This window comes from Panulirus ornatus, chromosome 32 (genome assembly GCF_036320965.1).
Source record: "Panulirus ornatus isolate Po-2019 chromosome 32, ASM3632096v1, whole genome shotgun sequence".
In the NCBI taxonomy this organism is placed as follows: domain Eukaryota; kingdom Metazoa; phylum Arthropoda; class Malacostraca; order Decapoda; family Palinuridae; genus Panulirus; species Panulirus ornatus.
In genome coordinates this window covers 4,908,117-4,931,095 of record NC_092255.1, presented here as the reverse complement: position 1 = coordinate 4,931,095, position 22,979 = coordinate 4,908,117, and positions in this window count along the sequence as shown.

Here is a 22,979-nt window from a genome sequence, read left to right as displayed (position 1 = left end):
TAATATCACACGACGCCTTAGTTATTCCTGGTGTTAACGGGATGGACGAGGTGGTACAAGATGAGTGACATGTTGAAAGCTCCCATCGACACTGTGCTAAATCATTTCAAATTTGTTAATTCAGAGAAGCAGTGAGTTTTCTATAGCTTACAGTCAATTGGTGGGTAAATTATGATCTATTTGATAGCTAAGTGGCATGTGTAAGAGAGTATATAGATACTAGCAAAGAGGTTTGACCGAGTTTGAAATAGAGGTACTGCATGGGAGGTACTATTATTACAAGAGTATCCCCCATTAAGATTTGATATCAAAGAAAACGAAAGCTATTAAATTGTCTTAATTTTCTTTTATACATATTTATGGTAAACTATGTTATATCATATGACAGCCATATTGCTTAATGTTTTTTGAGAACGCGCGTGTTTTACCTCTGTGATCTTCGTCCTACTCTTATGGCATCGATATTTTGTGGAAAACTAAAGGATAAAATGCTTATATGGACGCTACGTATGATATATAGCGTCTAGAACTGGGTAATATTCCTTAATATCGAGAGGACGCACTCCACTGGCCACCAACTTACATCGTTAAGTTTGAGAAGTTGAGCGTAAGCTCAGAGGTTTATAAATATATCATATTCTGTCCCTGTGCTGGACAGATCCCCTTATGAGGTAGTTAGATCCCTTGATAGTAAAAAAAAACATCTGAAGTCACCCAGGATTTTCACAAGACACGGATTCAAATCTTGTACACTTTTCGAGCTTTATGATTCATGGTGGCATTAGAGAGAGAGAGAGAGAGAGAGAGAGAGAGAGAGAGAGAGAGAGAGAGAGAGAGAGAGAGAGAGAGAGAGAGAGAGAGAGAGAGAGAGAGAGAGAGAGAGAGAGAGAGAGAGAGAGAGAGAGTTGATACCTCAAATAACATGAAAATTAGGTATTGATAGACCCCGCAGATAAGGTAATGCTTTTTATTTACAGCTTTATTCCATCTGTAAATCGATTTACAATCAGAGCAAAGCGCCAAGTGGATCGGTTTCATATGGGCTGTCTGTAGGAAGGTTTATTTACAAACGGTTGTTTTCTAAATCAAAATCCTGCCCAGTTTGTGGCTCCAGTTTCGTCTAGATCTATCAAGGAGAACACAGGTCTCCTTTTTCTAATAGATTATCGAAATTATCGACCATAACCAAAATGATAAGGAGTGCTCATCCTCCTCGAAGGCTCAGGTTGGGGTGGTTAAATGTGTGTGGATGTAACCAAGATGTGAAAAAAGGAGAGATAGGTAGTATGTTTGAGGAAAGGAACCTGGATGTTTTGGCTCTGAGTGAAACGAAGCTCAAGGGTAAAGGGGAAGAGTGGTTTGGGAATGTCTTGGGAGTAAAGTCAGGGGTTAGTGAGAGGACAAGAGCAAGGGAAGGAGTAGCAATACTCCTGAAACAGGAGTGGTGGGAGTATGTGATAGAGTGTAAAAAAGTAAACTCTAAATTGATATGGGTAAAACTGAAAGTGGATGGAGAGAGATGGGTGATTATTGGTGCATATGCACCTGGGCATGAGAAGAAAGATCATGAGAGGCAAGTGTTTTGGGAGCAGCTGAATGAGTGTGTTAGTGGTTTTGATGCACGAGACCGAGTTATAGTGATGGATGATTTGAATGCAAAGATAAGTAATGTGGCAGTTGAGGGAATAATTGGTATACATGAGGTGTTAAGTTTTGTAAATGGAAATGGCGAAGAACTTGTAGATTTGTGTGCTGAAAAAGGACTGGTGATTGGGAATACCTGGTTTAAAGAGAGAGATATACATAAGTATACGTATGTAGATAGGAGAGATGGCCAGAGAGCGTTATTAGATTTCGTGTTAATTGATAGGCGCGTGAAAGAGAGACTTTTGGATGTTAATGTGCTGAGAGGTGCAACTGGAGGGATGTCTGATCATTATCTTGTGGAGGCGAAAGTGAAGATTTGTGGAAGTGTTCAGAAAAGAAGAGAAAATTTTGGGGTGAAGAGAGTGGTGAGAGTAAGTGAGCTTGGGAAGGAGACTTGTGTGAGGAAGTAACAGGAGAGACTGAGTGCAAAATGGAAAAAGGTGAGAACAAAGGAGGTAAGGGGAGTGGGGGAGGAATGGGATGTATTTAGGGAAGCAGTGATGGCTTGCGCAAAAGATGCTTGTGGCATGAGAAGCGTGGGAGGTGGGCAGGTTAGAAAGGGTAGTGAGTGGTGGGATGAAGAAGTAAGATTATTAGTGAAGGAGAAGAGAGAGGCATTTGGACGATTTTTGCAAGGAAATAAAGCAAATGAGTGGGAGTTGTGTAAAAGAAAGAGGCAGGAGGTCAAGAGAAAGGTGCAAGAGGTGAAAAAGAGGGCAAATGAGAGTTGGGGTGAGAGAGTATCATTAAATTTTAGGGAGAATAAAAAGATGTTTTGGAAGGAGGTAAATAAAGTGCTTAAGACAAGGGAATCAATGGGAACTTCAGTGAAGGGGGGTAATGGGGAGGTGATAACAAGTAGTGGTGATGTGAGAAGGAGATGGAGTGAGTATTTTGAAGGTTTGTTGAATGTATTTGATGATAGAGTGGCAGATATAGGGTGTTCTGGTCGAGGTGGTGTGCGAAGTGAGAGGGTTAGGGAGAATGGTTTGGTAAACAGAGAAGAGGTAGTAAAAGCGTTGCGGAAGATGAGAGCCGGCAAGGCAGCTGGTTTGGATGGTATTGCAGTGGAATTTATCAAAAAAGGGGGTGACTGGGTTGTTGACTGGTTGGCGAAGATATTCAATGTATGTATGGCTCATGGTGAAGTACCTAAGGATTGGCGGAATGCTTGCATTGTACCATTGTACAAAGGCAAAGGGGATAAAGGTGAGTGCTCAAATTACAGAGGTATAAGTTTGTTGAGTATTCCTGGTAAATTATATGGGAGGGTATTGATTGAGAGGGTGAAGGCATGTACAGAGCATCAGATTGGGGAAGAGCAGTGTGGTTTCAGAAGTGGTAGAGGATGTGTGGATCAGGTGTTTGCTTTGAAGAATGTATGTGAGAAATACTTAGAAAAACAAATGGATTTGTATGTAGCACTTATGGACCTGGAGAAGGCATATGATAGAGTTGATAGAGGTGCTCTGTGGAAGGTAGTAAGAGTATATAGTGTGGGAGACAAGTTGCTAGAAGCAGTGAAAAGTTTTTATTGAGGATGTAAGGCATGTGTACGAGTAGGAAGAGAGGAAAGTGATTGGTTCTCAGTGTATGTAGGTTTGCGGCAGGGGTGCGTGATGTCTCCATGGTTGTTTAATTTGTTTATGGATGGGGTTGTTAGAGAGGTGAATGCAAGAGTTTTGGAAAGAGGGGCAAGTATGCAGTCTGTTGTGGATGAGAGGGCTTAGGAAGTGAGTCAGTTGTTGTTCGCTGACGATACTGCGCTGGTGGCTGATTCGGGTGAGAAACTGCAGAAGCTGGTGACTGAGTAAATGTGAATAATAGCAAGGTTATTAGGTACAGTAGGGTTGAGGGTCAAGTCAATTGGGAGGTAACTTTTAATGGAGAAAAACTGGAGGAAGTGAAGTGTTTTAGATATCTGGGAGTGGACTTAGCAGCAGATGGAACCATGGAAGCGGAAGTGAATCACAGGGTGGGGGAGGGGGCGTAGGTTCTGGGAGCGTTGAAGAATGTGTGGAAGGCGAGAACATTATCTCGGAAAGCAAAAAATGGGTTTGTTTGAAGGAATAGTGGTTCCAACAATGTTATATGGTTGCGAGGCTTAGGCTATAGATAGGATTGTGCGGAGGAGGGTGGATGTGCTGGAAATGAGATGTTTCAGGACAATATGTGGTGTGAGGTGGTTTGATCGAGTAAGTAATCATAGGGTAAGAGATGTGTGGTAATAAAAAGAGTGTGGTTGAGAGAGCAGAAGAGGGTGTATTGAAATGGTTTGGGCACATGGAGAGAATGAGTGAGGAAAGATTGACCAAGAGGATATATGTGTCGGAGGTGGAGGAAACGAGGAGAAATGGGAGACCAAATTGGAGGTGGATGGATGGAGTGAAAAAGATTTTGAGCGATAGGGGCCTGAACATACAGGAGGGTGAAAGGTGTGCAAGGAATAGAGTGCATTTGGAACGATGTGGTCTACCAGGGTCGACGTGCTGTCAATGGATTGAACCAGGGCATGTGAAGCGTCTGGGGTAAACCATGGAAAGTTTTGTGGAACCTGGATGTGGAAAGGGAGCTGTGGTTTCGGTGCATTATACATGACAGCTAGAGACTGAGTGTGAACGAATGCAGCCTTTGTTGTCTTTTCCTAGCGCTACATCGCGTGCGTGCGGGCGGAAGGGGGGGGGGGGGGGTCATTACATGTGTGGCGGGGTGGCGACGGGAATGAATAAAGGCAGAGAGTATGAATTATGTACATGTATGTATGTATATATTTGTGTATGTATATTTATGTATACTTTGAAATGTATAGGTATGTATATGTGCGTGTGTGGACGTGTATGTATATACATGTGTATGTGGGTGTGTTGGGCCATTCGTTCGTCTGTTTCCTTGCGCTACCTCGCTGACGCGGGAGACAGCGACAAAGTATAATAAAATGATAATGATAATGATAATAATGATAGTAATAATATTAATGATGATTGGATAGGGTTGATGGTGATGCTTTGTGGAAGGTCTTAAAAGTATATGATGTGGGAAGTAAGTTGCTAGAAGTAGTGAAAATTTTTTATCGAGGATGTAAGGCATGTGTATGTGTAGGAAGAGAGGAAAGTGATTGGTTCTCAGTGAATGTAGGTTTGCGGCAGGGGTGTGTGATGTCTCCATGGTTGTTTAATTTGTTTATGGATGGGGTTGTTAGGGAGGTGAATGCAAGAGTTTTGGAAAGAGGGGCAAGTATGAAGTCTGTTGGGGATGAGAGGGCTTGGGAAGTGAGTCAGTTGTTGTTCGCTGATGATACAGCGCTGGTGGCTGATTCATGTGAGAAACTGCAGAAACTGGTGACTGAGTTTGGAAAAGTGAGTGAAAGGAGAAAGTTGAAAGTAAATGTGAATAAGAGCAAGGTTATTAGGTACAGTAGGTTTGAGGGACTGGCTAGATGGGATATGAATTTGAATGGAGAAAATTTGGAGGAAGTGAAGTGTTTTAGATATCTGGGAGTGGACTTAGCAGCGGATGGCACCATGGAAGCGGAAGTGGGTCACAGGGTGGGGGAGGGGGCGAAGGTTCTGGGAGCGATAAAGAATGTGTGGAAGGAGAGAACGTTATGTGGGAGAGCAAAAATGGGTATGTTTGAAGGAATAGTGGTTCCAACAATGTTATATGGTTGCGAGGCGTGGGCTACAGATAGGGTTGTGCGGAGGAGGGTGGATGTGCTGGAAATGAAATGTTTGAGGAGAATATGTGGTGTGAGGTGATTTGATCGAGCAAGTAAAGAAAGGGTAAGAGAGATGTGTGGTAATAAAAAGTGTGGTTGAGAGAGCAGAAGAGGGTGTATTGAAATGGTTTGGTCACATGGAGAGAATGAGAAAGATTGACAATGCGGATATATGTGTCAGAGGTGGAGGGAACGAGGAGAAGTGGGAGACCAAATTGGACGTGGGAGGATGAGTTGAAAAGATTTTGAGCGACTGGAGCCTAAACATGCAGGAGGGTGAAAGGCGTGGTCGGGACAGAGTGAACTGGAACGATGTAGTATACCGGGGTCGACGTGCTGTCATTGGACTGAACCAGGGCATGTGAATCGTCCTGAGTAAACCATGGAAAGGTCTGTTGGGCCTGGATGTGGAAAGGGAGCTGTGGTTTCGGTGCATTATCACATGACAGCTAGAGACTGAGTGTGAACGAATGTTTCCATTTCTTCCTCTGTGTCCAGGCGCTACCTCGTTAAAGCGGAAAGCGACAATCAAGTATAAAAAGGAAAGTAATTGGACATGATGAATGTAAGAGCTGATAAGAACAAAAAAATGTGTATATTGCACTAAGAATATTGAGTGTTGGAGACCCTAGACAACCTGCTGGTAGAACATTGATGCCTGGGCGATGAGATGTCGACCTGCCGTTGTACACCTGACTCTCCAATCATGTTGTCATTTGGTCGACCTTGTCGAGTGTGGTCGAGTGTGGTTGGGGGGGGGAGAGTGGCTGAAGTGTCTTAGGTCTGTGGTAGAGGGGAATCGACCCCAGGATAACCACATGTAGTATCATGTACCTTGAATCGTCTGCTATAATGTTACACACACAGACACACGCACACACACACACACACACACACACACACACACACACACACACACACAAACACACACACACACACACACACACACACACACACACACACACACATAAACTCATGTGTATACACGAGAGAGAGAGAGAGAGAGAGAGAGAGAGAGAGAGAGAGAGAGAGAGAGAGAGAGAGAGAGAGAGAGAGAGAGAGAGAGAGAGAGAGAGAGAGAGAGAGAGAGAGAGAGAGAGAGAGAGAGAGAGAGAGAGAGAGACTCAACATAATGAGATAATGGATGAAAATAAGAGAGTGAGTGCGTGGGGACATATTGCGTCTGCGATCAATACAGTGCAACACTAATTCACAACAGCGAATCACGCAACACCACAACACACACACATCATCGCATTATATACCGTAAGGCAATACAGCACACATCAACAAGAACACTAGTGAACACTATACCACACACCACAACACCACACAACACAAGATAGAACACAGGAGAACACAAAAGAACACGTCAGAGCAGAATACCCTACCTCACAACAGAACACTAGGGGTGCAAAACAGTGCCATGCAACACCACACCCCCCCCACGCAACACAACACCACAAGACTCCATCGGGCTCACTGGCTTCCAGAAATACAATATCTGAGATGGGGCGAATCTACTGGGGTTCCCGCCTGGCTCCCATGCCAACGCGAGGGAAGGACTGCGACAGTAGCGACAGTGGCTTTTTCAAAGACCTGTGCTACCCCCTTGTTACCCACTTGTTACCCCCTTGTTACCCCTTGTTACCCCTTGTTACCCCCTTTTACAGACCTGGTCCTTTTCTTTATAGCCCTCTTTACATTCTTCCATTCCACCTTGCAAGCAGTTGATGCCACACTCCTCTCGAAATCACAACAAGCGAATGGTATGTATATATTTTTTTCGAATATTTTTTCCACTTTTTCCCCCCACTTTCAGTTCTTCGTACCGTTAGGTACACAGTCTGGCTCACGATTGGTTGACCTGACCTTAGTTCTTGTAGAAGTCTGTACCAATCACACCTCCTCCTTCTGCCACGCCCCCCTGACGTCAGTTTTGGCACCTTCTTAAGCCTGACGTGACTAATTCATGGATGTTTCCTTTTCTAACTTTCCTTTGAGAGTTTACTGTCTCTTCTGGGACGATCCTTGTGTCTCAGGTTAAGCGGATGTCAGAGGCAATTGTCGTGCAAATGGAGGCATATGTCATCTATGAAAGTACCTCATCTTCCAGTCCATTGTTCAATCATTCCAGATTTGAGGGCAATCCAGGTATGGGACTTGGTATATTACACCTGGAGAAACCTGTATCCCTTCGACCAATACTTCGCTTTTTTCCTCCACTGTTGCATTACTTTCCCTTCGTTTTTCTGTATCTGAATCTGTCTCTCCCACTGACAAAGACGTTCTAACAGTACTGCATCTGTCTCTCCCACTGACAAAGACATTCTAACAGTACTGCAGCAATCTCCCCCACTGACAAAGACATTCTAACAGTACTGCAGCAATCTCCCCCACTGACAAAGACGTTCTAACGGTACAGTAGCTGTCTCTCCCACTGACAAAGCCGTTCTAACAGCTTCCACTAACAAAGCAAGTCTTTTAGGTTCTCATTCCTCATCTAACTCCGCTATGAATGAGTTTAACTCTCCTTCCTCTCTGATATTCCTCTTAGTAATCCACCTACTCTCTTCCCTATATCTCTTTACGCAAGTTCCATATCCCTCTGGTCATAAACAAGACGGCTTGGACCAGTTAACATCCCTTCCATTCGTGTATCTTTTTTGGACTAGCGCCTGTGCTTGCTCGTCTATTCCGCTTGTTTTAAAAAACCAACACATTTCCTCCATCTTGGAAGGATGCATTGGCACGGCAAGCTCTAAAGAAAGTGGACACTTCAGACCTTCCAGCTATTGCCCTTTTACTTCAACCTTCGAATGTTTCCAAAATTTGAATCTCTCATTTCTCTATTCCTTAAGCATTTTGAGTCTTGCTCTTCTCTGTGATCACCTGTATGCCTCTCGTGAGGCGAAATTCGCCAGGTGTAATCTTTGCTTTGTTACATAATATCTGTTTACACAGTGTGAGAGATGGGAGTCCCATGTTGTGGTGTTTGATGGGTTGAAAGCCTTTGACGGGGTCTGATCTCTAGCCCTCTGTCTTTGGGCGTTCCTACCTGACACTGTTCTCACGCATCTAGTTTCCCATCTGGCCAAGTCCCGTTTTTTTCCCACGTAACACAAGTGTTACCCAGGTATCCCGAATTCTTTTCCTTTTCGTTTATAATTTCTTTTCCTCAACCGCATAGCCAAAATGTATTCAGAGGCTGACGGTTCAACACAGCTTTCCACGACCTGTTTCGCCCTGGCTCATCCTTCCTTTACATGATGTGTCACTCGTCTCCTCCCAACATCCTCTATAAACTCCTATTTGAACAAGAGGTCCAATTTCTTTTATTTTTTCATGTTGAAGGTTCCAGTAACAGATAAAAGTCCACATTAAGGCCGTGCCTTGATTGAAATATAGATAGGACTTTGAAAGGGGAAAAATGAAGAAACTATGGAAAATATTTACGATTTTGAAGGAAGTGAAAAAAAAAATCTAATCTGCCTTTCAAAATGTGATTGATCATAGTTATTGGAAATAACTTGAGAATGTAAAGAGTTCCAGTGCTTTCGAAATGTAGGGAAAGAAGCAGTTATCAAAACGGCCCACCCTTGAGTTACCCACGGCCATATAGTCATCATGTGACACAGCAGCTTGCCTGGTATTGCGCGGTCTAGCTTGTGGTGGAGGGGGGGCACACAAGCAGCCAGCTCTCGGGAGCAAAATGCATCAAAGTTAAACCTAATGTTTCTAAACCTCATTTCTCTTTCTATTCCTCATTAAACACCACTCACCGCTTCAATATTTTCTTTGAAATAGCTCTGTGAATGCAGGCAGTCAATTAATACATGTAGCTGATGTTGGTTTAACATCTGATCTACGTTACACAAACAGCGAAATCTCCCTCGAGGAAAATGGGCGTCTGGTTCTTACTCTATATGCTGGCGGAGTTAATTCTAAAGTAATTCGAGATATCACTTCCCATACAATTGTAACTCACTCGCCTTGGCGACCGATTCCCTGTTTTCCACGTATATACATGTCAGTCAGTGTCCCATTTTCTGCCTCAGCTTCGCTCATACACGACTAGATTCCATTTCATATTTTTTGGGGGGACAGACACACACAAACCCCCTCACTCCACGACCAGTTTTCGTCAATATATGGACTATTTCTGCGAGAAGTGCCAGGTGGGTGTGTAGGGCAACATCTCCTCAAGAGATGGCAGCACCAGGTGGTGGCAGAGGTGCCTATTTTCGCCACTGTCACGTCTTGTTGGTCACACAGGGAGTTTCTCACGAACTGTGTTAGTTTTTTTTCCAAAATGGTTTGCGTTGGTGTGTGTTTGTATAGACAGTGCTTGAAATAACATAGAATTACGGGATATATTGCGTCGTTATAATTCTAGTGATGTGTAAGATATGTCGTGCTACCGTAAGGGTGAATATAGTGAGTGATATATGTCTACCAGTCGTATATATGAAGAGAAAATGATTATAATGTGTGATGGTGATATCTTTGTTCGGACGCGTCCACTGGCTACGGCTTCGTCTCCCGTCTTGAACACCCCCTCCCCCCCAAATCGGTTTTATCAGTGAAGGAGAAATACGTGATGTAAATTTTCTTTTTTTCATGTGAAACACGATGGAAAAATATATGCATTTAATGAAAAGTATAGAAAATGGGGCTTGTGAATGCTTGTGACGACAGAAACGGTGACACGCCGTGGGTAAAATTTGTTTACATGCGCGGGCGACGCCCGTGGTGGCCTGCCTGGCTCAAACGACCGGGGACGTAGTTAAACCACCTTCGCTAATTCCAGGTCAGTAGATTGACTTAGTATATCTTCCGCCTTTCCATATCACATATCATATTACATATTATATTATACATAATATACCTTAGCGCAGATTCGTGTCTTCGGGAAATATATGATGTGGTCTAATGATAAATTGCTCTCATTACAAATGAGTGATTTGAGGTCGTGGTAATTTCCATGACCACTGTTTAAAGTATGTCAGTAACTAGTTACTCGTTGTGTTACGAAGGATGGGAATAAGGTAATTGGTATTAAATATAATAAATAAGGAAGCCTTGTTGCGTATTATTATATTAGAATGGCGTTAAGAAGCCAATTTGTGCATTTAGATTGTTAAATGTATGGTACACATCTTTTTTTTAAAGTAAAATCCATTAGATTCTAATATTGACTTAAGAGTTAGTGGCATCTGGTATAAGTAACGGGAGAAAAACAATTGCTATACTTAAGTATAGACGTAATAACATAAGTCTTTGTAAGGAATCAAAGTCTCTTAAACACATAATGTTGATGCTTATTTTTTTTTTTAGATGGAATCTAACTTAAGAGTTAGCGGCATCTGGTATAAGTAACGGGAGAAAAACAGTTGCTATACATAAGTATAGACGTAATAACATAAGTCTTTGGAAGGAATCAAAGTCTCTTAAACACATATTGTTGATGCTTATTTTTTTTTGAGATGGAATCTAACACCTTCAATTTATTGCAACATTGTATGTATTTATGAAGAATGGAGTGATTTGTTAAGGATTTGATCTTGTAGTAGGATTAGGTGCATGACCTTAGGAGAAACAGTGTGATGATGATAATAACTTTCCAGTTATTTATTTCCCTCAGTGACATCGAATTTCAAAACTTTATGAATGATTACGTCAATTTCGTCGTCTATACCCGGGTTTCCTAATACCTTATGGGAGTTTAGGTTCTGATTCTCCAAGTATAATAGTCTATAGACTATGTAACAACAAGGGGGTCGTCATTTCATTTATTGTAGTATAGGATTTTATTAATAATATAACTTAGGTGTTTGTGATAGTACTGGCATTCCTTTATAGAGTTAAAATTCATTTTTCGTTGTTATAAAACATATTTTGGCCCAGCCAGCAATGAGGTTAATTTTACTGAAGGTTTGAAAGAGTAATTTACATTTCTTTTGATTTAGAATGCAGTGGATTCCTTATGCTTTGAAGTGTTGAGATATAGAATGATTATATACCTATAGTTTCCATCTGTGGAATATATATAGAGAGAATATCTTATTAAATGGATTGGTTGGAAATAGTTCCATAAATACTTTTAAGGACAGACTAGGTCTATATATTTTGTTCTTAATAAGCAGATTAGATAATTTGTTCATCTTTAATTACAGGGGGAAAGTTAATAGTAATTTTCCTTTTGAAACTGATTCATAAGTTTCAGATTTCTTCCTGTAATCACAAATTGAACCCTTCAGAGAACCATATGTCCCCGTAATTGTTTGAATTCCTTTGTATTTCAAAGTCCTGTCGACTTTGTTAGAACTCCGTAATGTAGGGGGTTTAGAAAGTGCTATATACTTAAACTCCCGCTGTCTATATCAACTTTGTAGATTGTGAGGTGTCTATCAGTGCCCATCACATCACAATCTATCGAGTGTAAGGTGTGCGTCCATTTTTAGATAATTACCATATTACGTACATATAGGATTTATATGATGTTATTTCGTATTAGTGATGCTGGTATATGATATATGAGCTGGTGTATATTGTATATTTTCGAGCCATCATGTAAGGACACAACCCACACAAGGTAATGGTATAATGACCAAAATTAGCGTCACGAATTGATTGTTACGGTACCACTCGGAGTGTGACGGGTGTAGATGGATGGTGCGTCACAAGGGGCGTGACGCGTCGCGCGCGCGGGATACTCGCACCACACACACACACACACACACACACACACACACACACATTTCTTATCCATACTTGATCACCTTTTCCCGTGTTAGCAAGGTAGCGCCAGGAACAGACGAAGAAATGGCTCCATTCGTTCACACTCAGTCTCTAGCTGTCATGTAATAATGCACCGAAACCACAGCTCCCTTTCCACATCCAGGCCCCACAGAACTTTTCATGGTTTACCCCAGACGCTTCACATGCCCTGGTTCAGTCTATTGATAGCACGTCGACCCCGGTATACCACATTATTCCAATGCACTCTATTCCTTGCCTGCCTCTCACCCTCCTGTATGTTCAGGCCCTGATCCAATATAATTTTTACTCCATCCTTCCACATCCAATTTGGTCTCCCACTTCTCCTCGTTCCCTCCACCTCCGACACATATATCCTCTTGGTCAATCTTTCCTCACTCATTCTCTTCATGTGACCAAACCATTTCAAAACACCCTCTTCTGCTCTCTTAACCACACTCTTTTTATTACCACACATCTCTCTTACCCTTTTATTACTCACTCGATCAAACCACCTCACACCACATATTGTCCTCAAACATCTCATTTCCAGCACATCCACCCTCCTGCGCACAACTCTATCCATAGCCCACGCCTCGCAACCATATAACATTGTTGGAATCACAATTCCTTCAAACATACCCATTTTTGCACTCCCAGATAATATTCTCTCCACACACTTTTTAGTGCTCCCAGAACTTTTACCCCCTCCCCCACCCTATGACTCCCTTCCACTTCCATGGTTTCATTCACTGCTCGGTCCATTCCCAGATGTCCTCCAATCTTTTCCCATTCAAACTCATAACCTAACTGATTATATGTGCATATATTTATTCTTTTCAAAATTCAGTAATTTGCTTGACACAAGAGATTGGAAATCCATTTTCTATGGCGATAATGGATAGGTTAATTGAGACGTGATTCTCTTGCCATGCGCCACATTGTTGGTTCACTCTCTCTATTACATAGATATTGCTCCAGTTTCTGCTCCTGGGAGCTCTCTGCTTATGTTCCTCCGCCATTACGTAGCCTGAATGATCCTCGGCGAGAGACCGTGTTGCATGATTACTGTGTGGACGTTGGCAACTTGAGGGTGGGCCGATGTGATATTTGTTTCTTCACCTATACTACTGTGTGGACGTTGGCAACTCGACCGTGGGCCGATGAGATATCTGTTTCTTCACCTATACTACTGTGTGGACGTTGGCAACTCGAGGGTGGGCCGATGTGATATCTGTTTCTTCACCTATACCTCCAAGCGCTTTGGAACTCTCTCAACCTTCTCATGTCTTCCATGACAGCAACTGACCCATTTTTTTTTTTTCAAATGGCAGATTTTCCACTAACGTCAGAATGGATAGATTATATTTCATTTCATTTCCTGACTTATCAGTTTATTTCGTCCATTTTTCCATTTCATTCACGGCCCAGCCTTCATGGTTATGGTCTGTGTCTGCGAGGTGAACATTCCATATACATAGAAAACGAGAACATCACACCCTACCACACCACATGATACATCACACCACACTATACCACACCACACAATACACTACCACACCACATCACACCACATCACACTATACCACACCACACAATACAATACCACACCACACTATACCACACCACATAATACACTACCACACCACATCACACCACATCACACTATACCACACCACACAATACAATACCACACCACACTATACCACACCACACAATACACTACCACACCACATCACACTATACCACACCACACAATACAATACCACACCACACTATACCACACCACACAATACACTACCACACCACATCACACTATACCACACCACACAATACAATACCACACCACACTATACCACACTGCACAATACACTACCACACCACATCACACTATACCACACCACACAATACAATACCACACCACACTATACCACACTGCACAATACAGTACCACACCACATCACACTATACCACACCACACAATACAATACCACACCACACTATACCACACTGCACAATACACTACCACACCACATCACACTATACCACACCACACAATACAATACCACACCACACTATACCACACTGCACAATACACTACCACACCACATCACACTATACCACACCACACAATACAATACCACACCACACTATACCACACCACATAATACAATACCACACCACACTATACCACACTGCACAATACAATACCACACTACACAATACAGCACCACACCACAGGAGCTGCCCGGCCACCCACCCACCCAGTCTGGGCGGTCCGGGCCGCCCGCAGGCCGCCCACTTATCACCGTGACGCCCCGCCCGTCACACGGCCCACCGAGATCCTCATATATCACGTCACATGCAATTTTTTTCCTTCCACGACAGAGTGGAAGAAAGAAAATGAGATGTTGGGTCTGTCTCCTCCACTCACAACGACAGCGTTAGATAAGAGACCCGAGGAAGATAAGAATAGATAAGAGTAGATAAAGATACTTAGAGTGATATAGACACACGTATGGGCACTTATAAGGTATAGATATACAGTTATATACGTGTGTGTGTGTGTGTGTGTGTGTGTGTGTGTGTATATATATATATATATATATATATATATATATATATATATATATATATATATTATTTATTTTTTTATTATACTTTGTCGCTGTCTCCCGCGTTTGCGAGGTAGCGCAAGGAAACAGACGAAAGAAATGGCCCAACCCCCCCCCCCATACACATGTATATACATACGTCCACACACGCAAATATACATACCTACACAGCTTTCCATGGTTTACCCCAGACGCTTCACATGCCTTGATTCAATCCACTGACAGCACGTCAACCCCGGTATACCACATCGCTCCAATTCACTCTATTCCTTGCCCTCCTTTCACCCTCCTGCATGTTCAGGCCCCGATCACACAAAATCTTTTTCACTCCATCTTTCCACCTCCAATTTGGTCTCCCTCTTCTCCTTGTTCCCTCCACCTCCGACTCATATATCCTCTTGGTCAATCTTTCCTCACTCATTCTCTCCATGTGCCCAAACCACTTCAAAACACCCTCTTCTGCTCTCTCAACCACGCTCTTTTTATTTCCACACATCTCTCTTACCCTTACGTTACTCACTCGATCAAACCACCTCACACCACACATTGTCCTCAAACATCTCATTTGCAGCACATCCATCCTCCTGCGCACAACTCTATCCATAGCCCACGCCTCGCCACCATACAACATTGTTGGAACCACTATTCCTTCAAACATACCCATTTTTGCTTTCCGAGGTAATGTTCTCGACTTCCACACATTCTTCAAGGCTCCCAGAATTTTCGCCCCCTCCCCCACCCTATGTTCCACTTCCGCTTCCATGGTTCCATCCGCTGCCAGATCCACTCCCAGATGTCTAAAACACTTCACTTCCTCCAGTTTTTCTCCATTCAAACTCACCTCCCAATTGACTTGACCCTCAACCCTACTGTACCTAATAACCTTGCTCTTATTCACATTTACTCTTAACTTTCTTCTTCCACACACTTTACCAAACTCAGTCACCAGTTTCTGCAGTTTCTCACATGAATCAGCCACCAGCGCTGTATCATCAGCAAACAACAACTGACTCACTTCCCAAGCTCTCTCATCCCCAACAGACTTCATACTTGCCCCTCTTTCCAAAACTCTTACATTTTATATATATATATATATATATATATATATATATATATATATATATATATATATATATATACACACACACACGAGGAAGAGAGAGGCATTTGGACGATTTTTGCAGGGAAAAAATGCAATTGAGTGGGAGATGTATAAAAGAAAGAGACAGGAGGTCAAGAGAAAGGTGCAAGAGGTGAAAAAAAGGGCAAATGAGAGTTGGGGTGAGAGAGTATCATTAAATTTTAGGGAGAATAAAAAGATGTTCTGGAAGGAGGTAAATAAAGTGCGTAAGACAAGGGAGCAAATGGGAACTTCAGTGAAGGGCGCAAATGGGGAGGTGATAACAAGTAGTGGTGATGTGAGAAGGAGATGGAGTGAGTATTTTGAAGGTTTGTTGAATGTGTTTGATGATAGAGTGGCAGATATAGGGTGTTTTGGTCGAGGTGGTGTGCAAAGTGAGAGGGTTAGGGAAAATGATTTGGTAAACAGAGAAGAGGTAGTGAAAGCTTTGCGGAAGATGAAAGCCGGCAAGGCAGCAGGTTTGGATGGTATTGCAGTGGAATTTATTAAAAAAGGGGGTGACTGTATTGTTGACTGGTTGGTAAGGTTATTTGATGTATGTATGACTCATGGTGAGGTGCCTGAGGATTGGCGGAATGCGTGCATAGTGCCATTGTACAAAGGCAAAGGGGATAAGAGTGAGTGCTCAAATTACAGAGGTATAAGTTTGTTGAGTATTCCTGGTAAATTATATGGGAGGGTATTGATTGAGAGGGTGAATTCATGTACAGAGCATCAGATTGGGGAAGAGCAGTGTGGTTTCAGAAGTGGTAGAGGATGTGTGGATCAGGTGTTTGCTTTGAAGAATGTATGTGAGAAATACTTAGAAAAGCAAATGGATTTGTATGTAGCATTTATGGATCTGGAGAAGGCATATGATAGAGTTGATAGAGATGCTCTGTGGAAGGTATTAAGAATATATGGTGTGGGAGGAAAGTTGTTAGAAGCAGTGAAAAGTTTTTATCGAGGATGTAAGGCATGTGTACGTGTAGGAAGAGAGGAAAGTGATTGGTTCTCAGTGAATGTAGGTTTGCGGCAGGGGTGTGTGATGTCTCCATGGTTGTTTAATTTGTTTATGGATGGGGTTGTTAGGGAGGTAAATGCAAGAGTTTTGGAAAGAGGGGCAAGTATGAAGTCTGTTGGGGATGAGAGAGCTTGGGAAGTGAGTCAGTTGTTGTTCGCTGATGATACAGCGCTGGTGGCTGATTCATGTGAGAAACTGCAGAAGCTGGTGACTGAGTTTGGTAAAGTGTGTGGAAGAAGAAAGTTAAGAGTAAATGTGAATAAGAGCAAGGTTATTAGGTACAGTAGGGTTGAGGGTCAAGTCAATTGGGAGGTGAGTTTGAATGGAGAAAAACTGGAGGAAGTGAAGTGTTTTAGATATCTGGGAGTGGATCTGGCAGCGGATGGAACCATGGAAGCGGAAGTGGATCATAGGGTGGGGGAGGGGGCGAAAATTCTGGGGGCCTTGAAGAATGTGTGGAAGTCGAGAACATTATCTCGGAAAGCAAAAATGGGTATGTTTGAAGGAATAGTGGTTCCAACAATGTTGTATGGTTGCGAGGCGTGGGCTATTGATAGAGTTGTGCGCAGGAGGATGGATGTGCTGGAAATGAGATGTTTGAGGACAATGTGTGGTGTGAGGTGGTTTGATCGAGTGAGTAACGTAAGGGTAAGAGAGATGTGTGGAAATAAAAAGAGCGTGGTTGAGAGAGCAGAAGAGGGTGTTTTGAAGTGGTTTGGGCACATGGAGAGAATGAGTGAGGAAAGATTGACCAAGAGGATATATGTGTCGGAGGTGGAGGGAACGAGGAGAAGAGGGAGACCAAATTGGAGGTGGAAAGATGGAGTGAAAAAGATTTTGTGTGGTCGGGGCCTGAACATGCAGGAGGGTGAAAGGAGGGCAAGGAATAGAGTGAATTGGAGCGATGTGGTATACCGGGGTTGACGTGCTGTCAGTGGATTGAATCAAGGCATGTGAAGCGTCTGGGGTAAACCATGGAAAGCTGTGTAGGTATGTATATTTGCGTGTGTGGACGTATGTATATACATGTGTATGGGGGGGGGGGGGGGGGTTGGGCCATTTCTTTCGTCTGTTTCCTTGCGCTACCTCGCAAACGCGGGAGACAGCGACAAAGTATAATGAAAAAAAAAAAAACACACGAGGATGTACCTCATATCTCGTCACACTCTCCCGTCACACCCCCTCCGTCACATAACCCCCTCCGTCACACACACCCTCCGTCACACACACCCCTCCGTCACACACACACCCCCCCTTCCGTCACTCTTCATCTGGGCCTCACCTTCTGTCCTTTAGCATCACCGTCACATTGCTCACCCGTCACTCTTCACTGTGACGGGAATGACCCCCGTGTGACGTGTGACGGAGGTAGGTCATCATCTTGAGGTCATATGCCATGTGTCCAGGTCTGACCACTTCAAACGACCTAACGACCTAATTACTTACTTACCTCACCCCCTTCCCCCTCCCTCCTCCACCCCCACCCCCCAACCTCCCCTCCTACCCATTTCCCTCCCCCCTCCCCCCTCCCCCTCCCCCTCTCAACGCCCCCTCCCCTTATCTCCCACGCTGTATATCCCCCCCCTTAATCCTCATTTGTCTTGGGGGGGGGGAAATCCCCCCCTTCTGTAAATCACCAAGATAAAGGATTACTAAACCCCCCTCCTCCCCCCCCTACCCCTCCCCCCCTTCCCTTTGAGCCGTGACAAATCCTTGGGCCCCCCCCCCCCCCATCTCTCTCGTCCATCTCCCGTCTCTTCTCTATCTCTCGTTCATCTCCGTTGTATCTCTCTCGTTCATCTCTGTCGTCTTCGTCTATTGATGCTCGGTGTGTGTGTTGTGTGTGTGTGTGTGTGTGTGTGTGTGTGTGTGTATGTATGTGTGTGTGTGTGTGTGTGTGTGTGTGTGTGTGTGTGTGTGTGTGTGTGACCCGCCGGGCTGTGAGTGGCCGCTGTGTGCGCAGAACAGAGAGAAAGGGAAGGGGGGGGGGGGAACAAAGGACCCCCTCCCCTCTCCCACACACCCCCCTTCCTCCCCCACACCCACCCCCCCTTTTGCTGGATCCCCCTTCCTATGGCATCTAATATCCCCCTTTCCCCCTCCCCCTTCCCCCCCCCCCCCCCTCCCAGAAGCACTTAAGAAAGTGTTTTTTAAGTGACACTTACAAAATGGTCACTCTCTCTCTCTCTCTCTCGAGGGTTCGCATTAAGTTCATATAAAGACACTGGGGGGGGGGGGGGGGGGGCAGGAGGGGGGAGTCCATGGTCTGTTCTTATATAGTTTCTCTTGATATAGCTTATAGAGGGGGGATATATTTTTTTTATTATTATTATTATTATTATTATACTTTGTCGCTGTCTCCCGCGTTTGCGAGGTAGCGCAAGGAAACAGACGAAAGAAATGGCCCAACCCCCCCCCCATACACATGTATATACATACGTCCACACACGCAAATATACATACCTACACAGCTTTCCATGGTTTACCCCAGACGCTTCACATGCCTTGATTCAATCCAATGACAGCACGTCAACCCCGGTATACCACATCGCTCCAATTCACTCTATTCCTTGCCCTCCTTTCACCCTCCTGCATGTTCAGGCCCCGATCACACAAAATCTTTTTCACTCCATCTTTCCACCTCCAATTTGGTCTCCCTCTTCTCCTCGTTCCCTCCACCTCCGACACATATATCCTCTTGGTCAATCTTTCCTCACTCATTCTCTCCATGTGCCCAAACCACTTCAAAACACCCTCTTCTGCTCTCTCAACCACGCTCTTTTTATTTCCACACATCTCTCTTACCCTTACGTTACTCACTCGATCAAACCACCTCACACCACGCATTGTCCTCAAACATCTCATTTCCAGCACATCCATCCTCCTGCGCACAACTCTATCAATAGCCCACGCCTCGCAACCATACAACATTGTTGGAACCACTATTCCTTCAAACATACCCATTTTTGCTTTCCGAGATAATGTTCTCGACTTCCATACATTCTTCAAGGCCCCCAGAATTTTCGCCCCCTCCCCCACCCTATGATCCACTTCCGCTTCCATGGTTCCATCCGCTGCCAGATCCACTCCCAGATATCTAAAACACTTCACTTCCTCCAGTTTTTCTCCATTCAAACTCACCTCCCAATTGACTTGACCCTCAACCCTACTGTACCTAATAACCTTGCTCTTATTCACATTTACTCTTAACTTTCTTCTTCCACACACTTTACCAAACTCAGTCACCAGCTTCTGCAGTTTCTCACATGAATCAGCCACCAGCGCTGTATCATCAGCGAACAACAACTGACTCACTTCCCAAGCTCTCTCATCCCCAACAGACTTCATACTTGCCCCTCTTTCCAAAACTCTTGCATTTACCTCCCTAACAACCCCATCCATAAACAAATTAAACAACCATGGAGACATCACACACCCCTGCCGCAAACCTACATTCACCGAGAACCAATCACTTTCCTCTCTTCCTACACGTACACATGCCTTACATCCTCGATAAAAACTTTTCACCGCTTCTAACAACTTTCCTCCCACACCATATATTCTTAATACCTTCCACAGAGCATCTCTATCAACTCTATCATATGCCTTCTCCAGATCCATAAATGCTACATACAAATCCATTTGCTTTTCTAAGTATTTCTCACATACATTCTTCAAAGCAAACACCTGATCCACACATCCTCTACCACTTCTGAAACCACACTGCTCTTCCCCAATCTGATGCTCTGTACATGCCTTCACCCTCTCAATCAATACCCTCCCATATAATTTACCAGGAATACTCAACAAACTTATACCTCTGTAATTTGAGCACTCACTCTTATCCCCTTTGCCTTTGTACAATGGCACTATGCACGCATTCCGCCAATCCTCAGGCACCTCACCATGAGTCATACATACATCAAATAACCTTACCAACCAGTCAACAATACAGTCACCCCCTTTTTTAATAAATTCCACTGCAATACCATCCAAACCTGCTGCCTTGCCGGCTTTCATCTTCCGCAAAGCTTTCACTACCTCTTCTCTGTTTACCAAATCATTTTCCCTAACCCTCTCACTTTGCACACCACCTCGACCAAAACACCCTATATCTGCCACTCTATCATCAAACACATTCAACAAACCTTCAAAATACTCACTCCATCTCCTTCTCACATCACCACTACTTGTTATCACCTCCCCATTTGCGCCCTTCACTGAAGTTCCCATTTGCTCCCTTGTCTTACGCACTTTATTTACCTCCTTCCAGAACATCTTTTTATTCTCCCTAAAATTTAATGATACTCTCTCACCCCAACTCTCATTTGCCCTTTTTTTCACCTCTTGCACCTTTCTCTTGACCTCCTGTCTCTTTCTTTTATACATCTCCCACTCAATTGCATTTTTTCCCTGCAAAAATCGTCCAAATGCCTCTCTCTTCTCTTTCACTAATACTCTTACTTCTTCATCCCACCACTCACTACCCTTTCTAATCAACCCACCTCCCACTCTTCTCATGCCACAAGCATCTTTTGCGCAATCCATCACTGATTCCCTAAATACATCCCATTCCTCCCCCACTCCCTTACTTCCATTGTTCTCACCTTTTTCCATTCTGTACTCAGTCTCTCCTGGTACTTCCTCACACAGTCTCCTTCCCAAGCTCACTTACTCTCACCACCCTCTTCACCCCAACATTCACTCTTCTTTTCTGAAAACCCATACAAATCTTCACCTTAGCCTCCACAAGATAATGATCAGACATCCCTCCAGTTGCACCTCTCAGCACATTAACATCCAAAAGTCTCTCTTTCGCACGCCTGTCAATTAACACGTAATCCAATAACGCTCTCTGGCCATCTCTCCTACTTACATAAGTATACTTATGTATATCTCGCTTTTTAAACCAGGTATTCCCAATCATCAGTCCTTTTTCAGCACATAAATCTACAAGCTCTTCACCATTTCCATTTACAACACTGAACACCCCATGTATACCAATTATTCCCTCAACTGCCACATTACTCACCTTTGCATTCAAATCACCCATCACTATAACCCGTCTCGTGCATCAAAACCACTAACACACTCATTCAGCTGCTCCCAAAACACTTGCCTCTCATGATCTTTCTTCTCATGCCCAGGTGCATATGCACCAATAATCACCCACCTCTCTCCATCAACTTTCAGTTTTACCCATATTAATCGAGAATTTACTTTCTTACATTCTATCACATACTCCCAAAAACTCCTGTTTCAGGAGTATTGCTACTCCTTCCCTTGCTCTTGTCCTCTCACTAACCCCTGACTTTACTCCCAGACATTCCCAAACCACTCTCTCCCTTTACCCTTGAGCTTCTTTCTCACTCAGAGCCAAAACATCCAGGTTCCTTCCTCAAACATACTACCTATCTCTCCTTTTTTCACATCTTGGTTACATCCACACACATTTAGGCACCCCACTCTGAGCCTTCGAGGAGGATGAGCACTCCCCGCGTGACTCCTTCTTCTGTTTCCCATTTTAGAAAGTTAATACAAGGAGGGGAGGATTTCTGGCCCCCCGCTCCCGTCCCCTCTATTCGCTTTCTACGACACGCGAGGAATACGTGGGAAGTATTCTTTCACCCCTATCCCCAGGGATAATTTACATATATACATACATTACACATACACACACATACACATACATACGCACAATACACACACACACACATACATATATATACATATGAAAAATGTAAGAAACAATTTAGAAAACTGAAACTTCTAGCTTGAAATGAATGAAAAAATGAATGTCACATAATGGTTCAACCTCTGGCTATGGAAAAAGGAAATGTATAATTTATTTACACAAACGTCAATAGCAGTTCTCATCAATTTAACCACTGTATAATAACTTCAATGCTAAGCTACATTTTTCTCCAATTTCACTATTTTCTTGTCAAAACACCATGTATGAAAACTATCACTCCAGTAACACAACTATAAACATTTACTTCCCCTTTAAAAAAAGTTTCTGGGAAGTCTGTCTCGATACACTGCGGGAAACTCTACCACCTGGCGAGTTTGTGTTGCAATGGTTTGATTCACAAACTA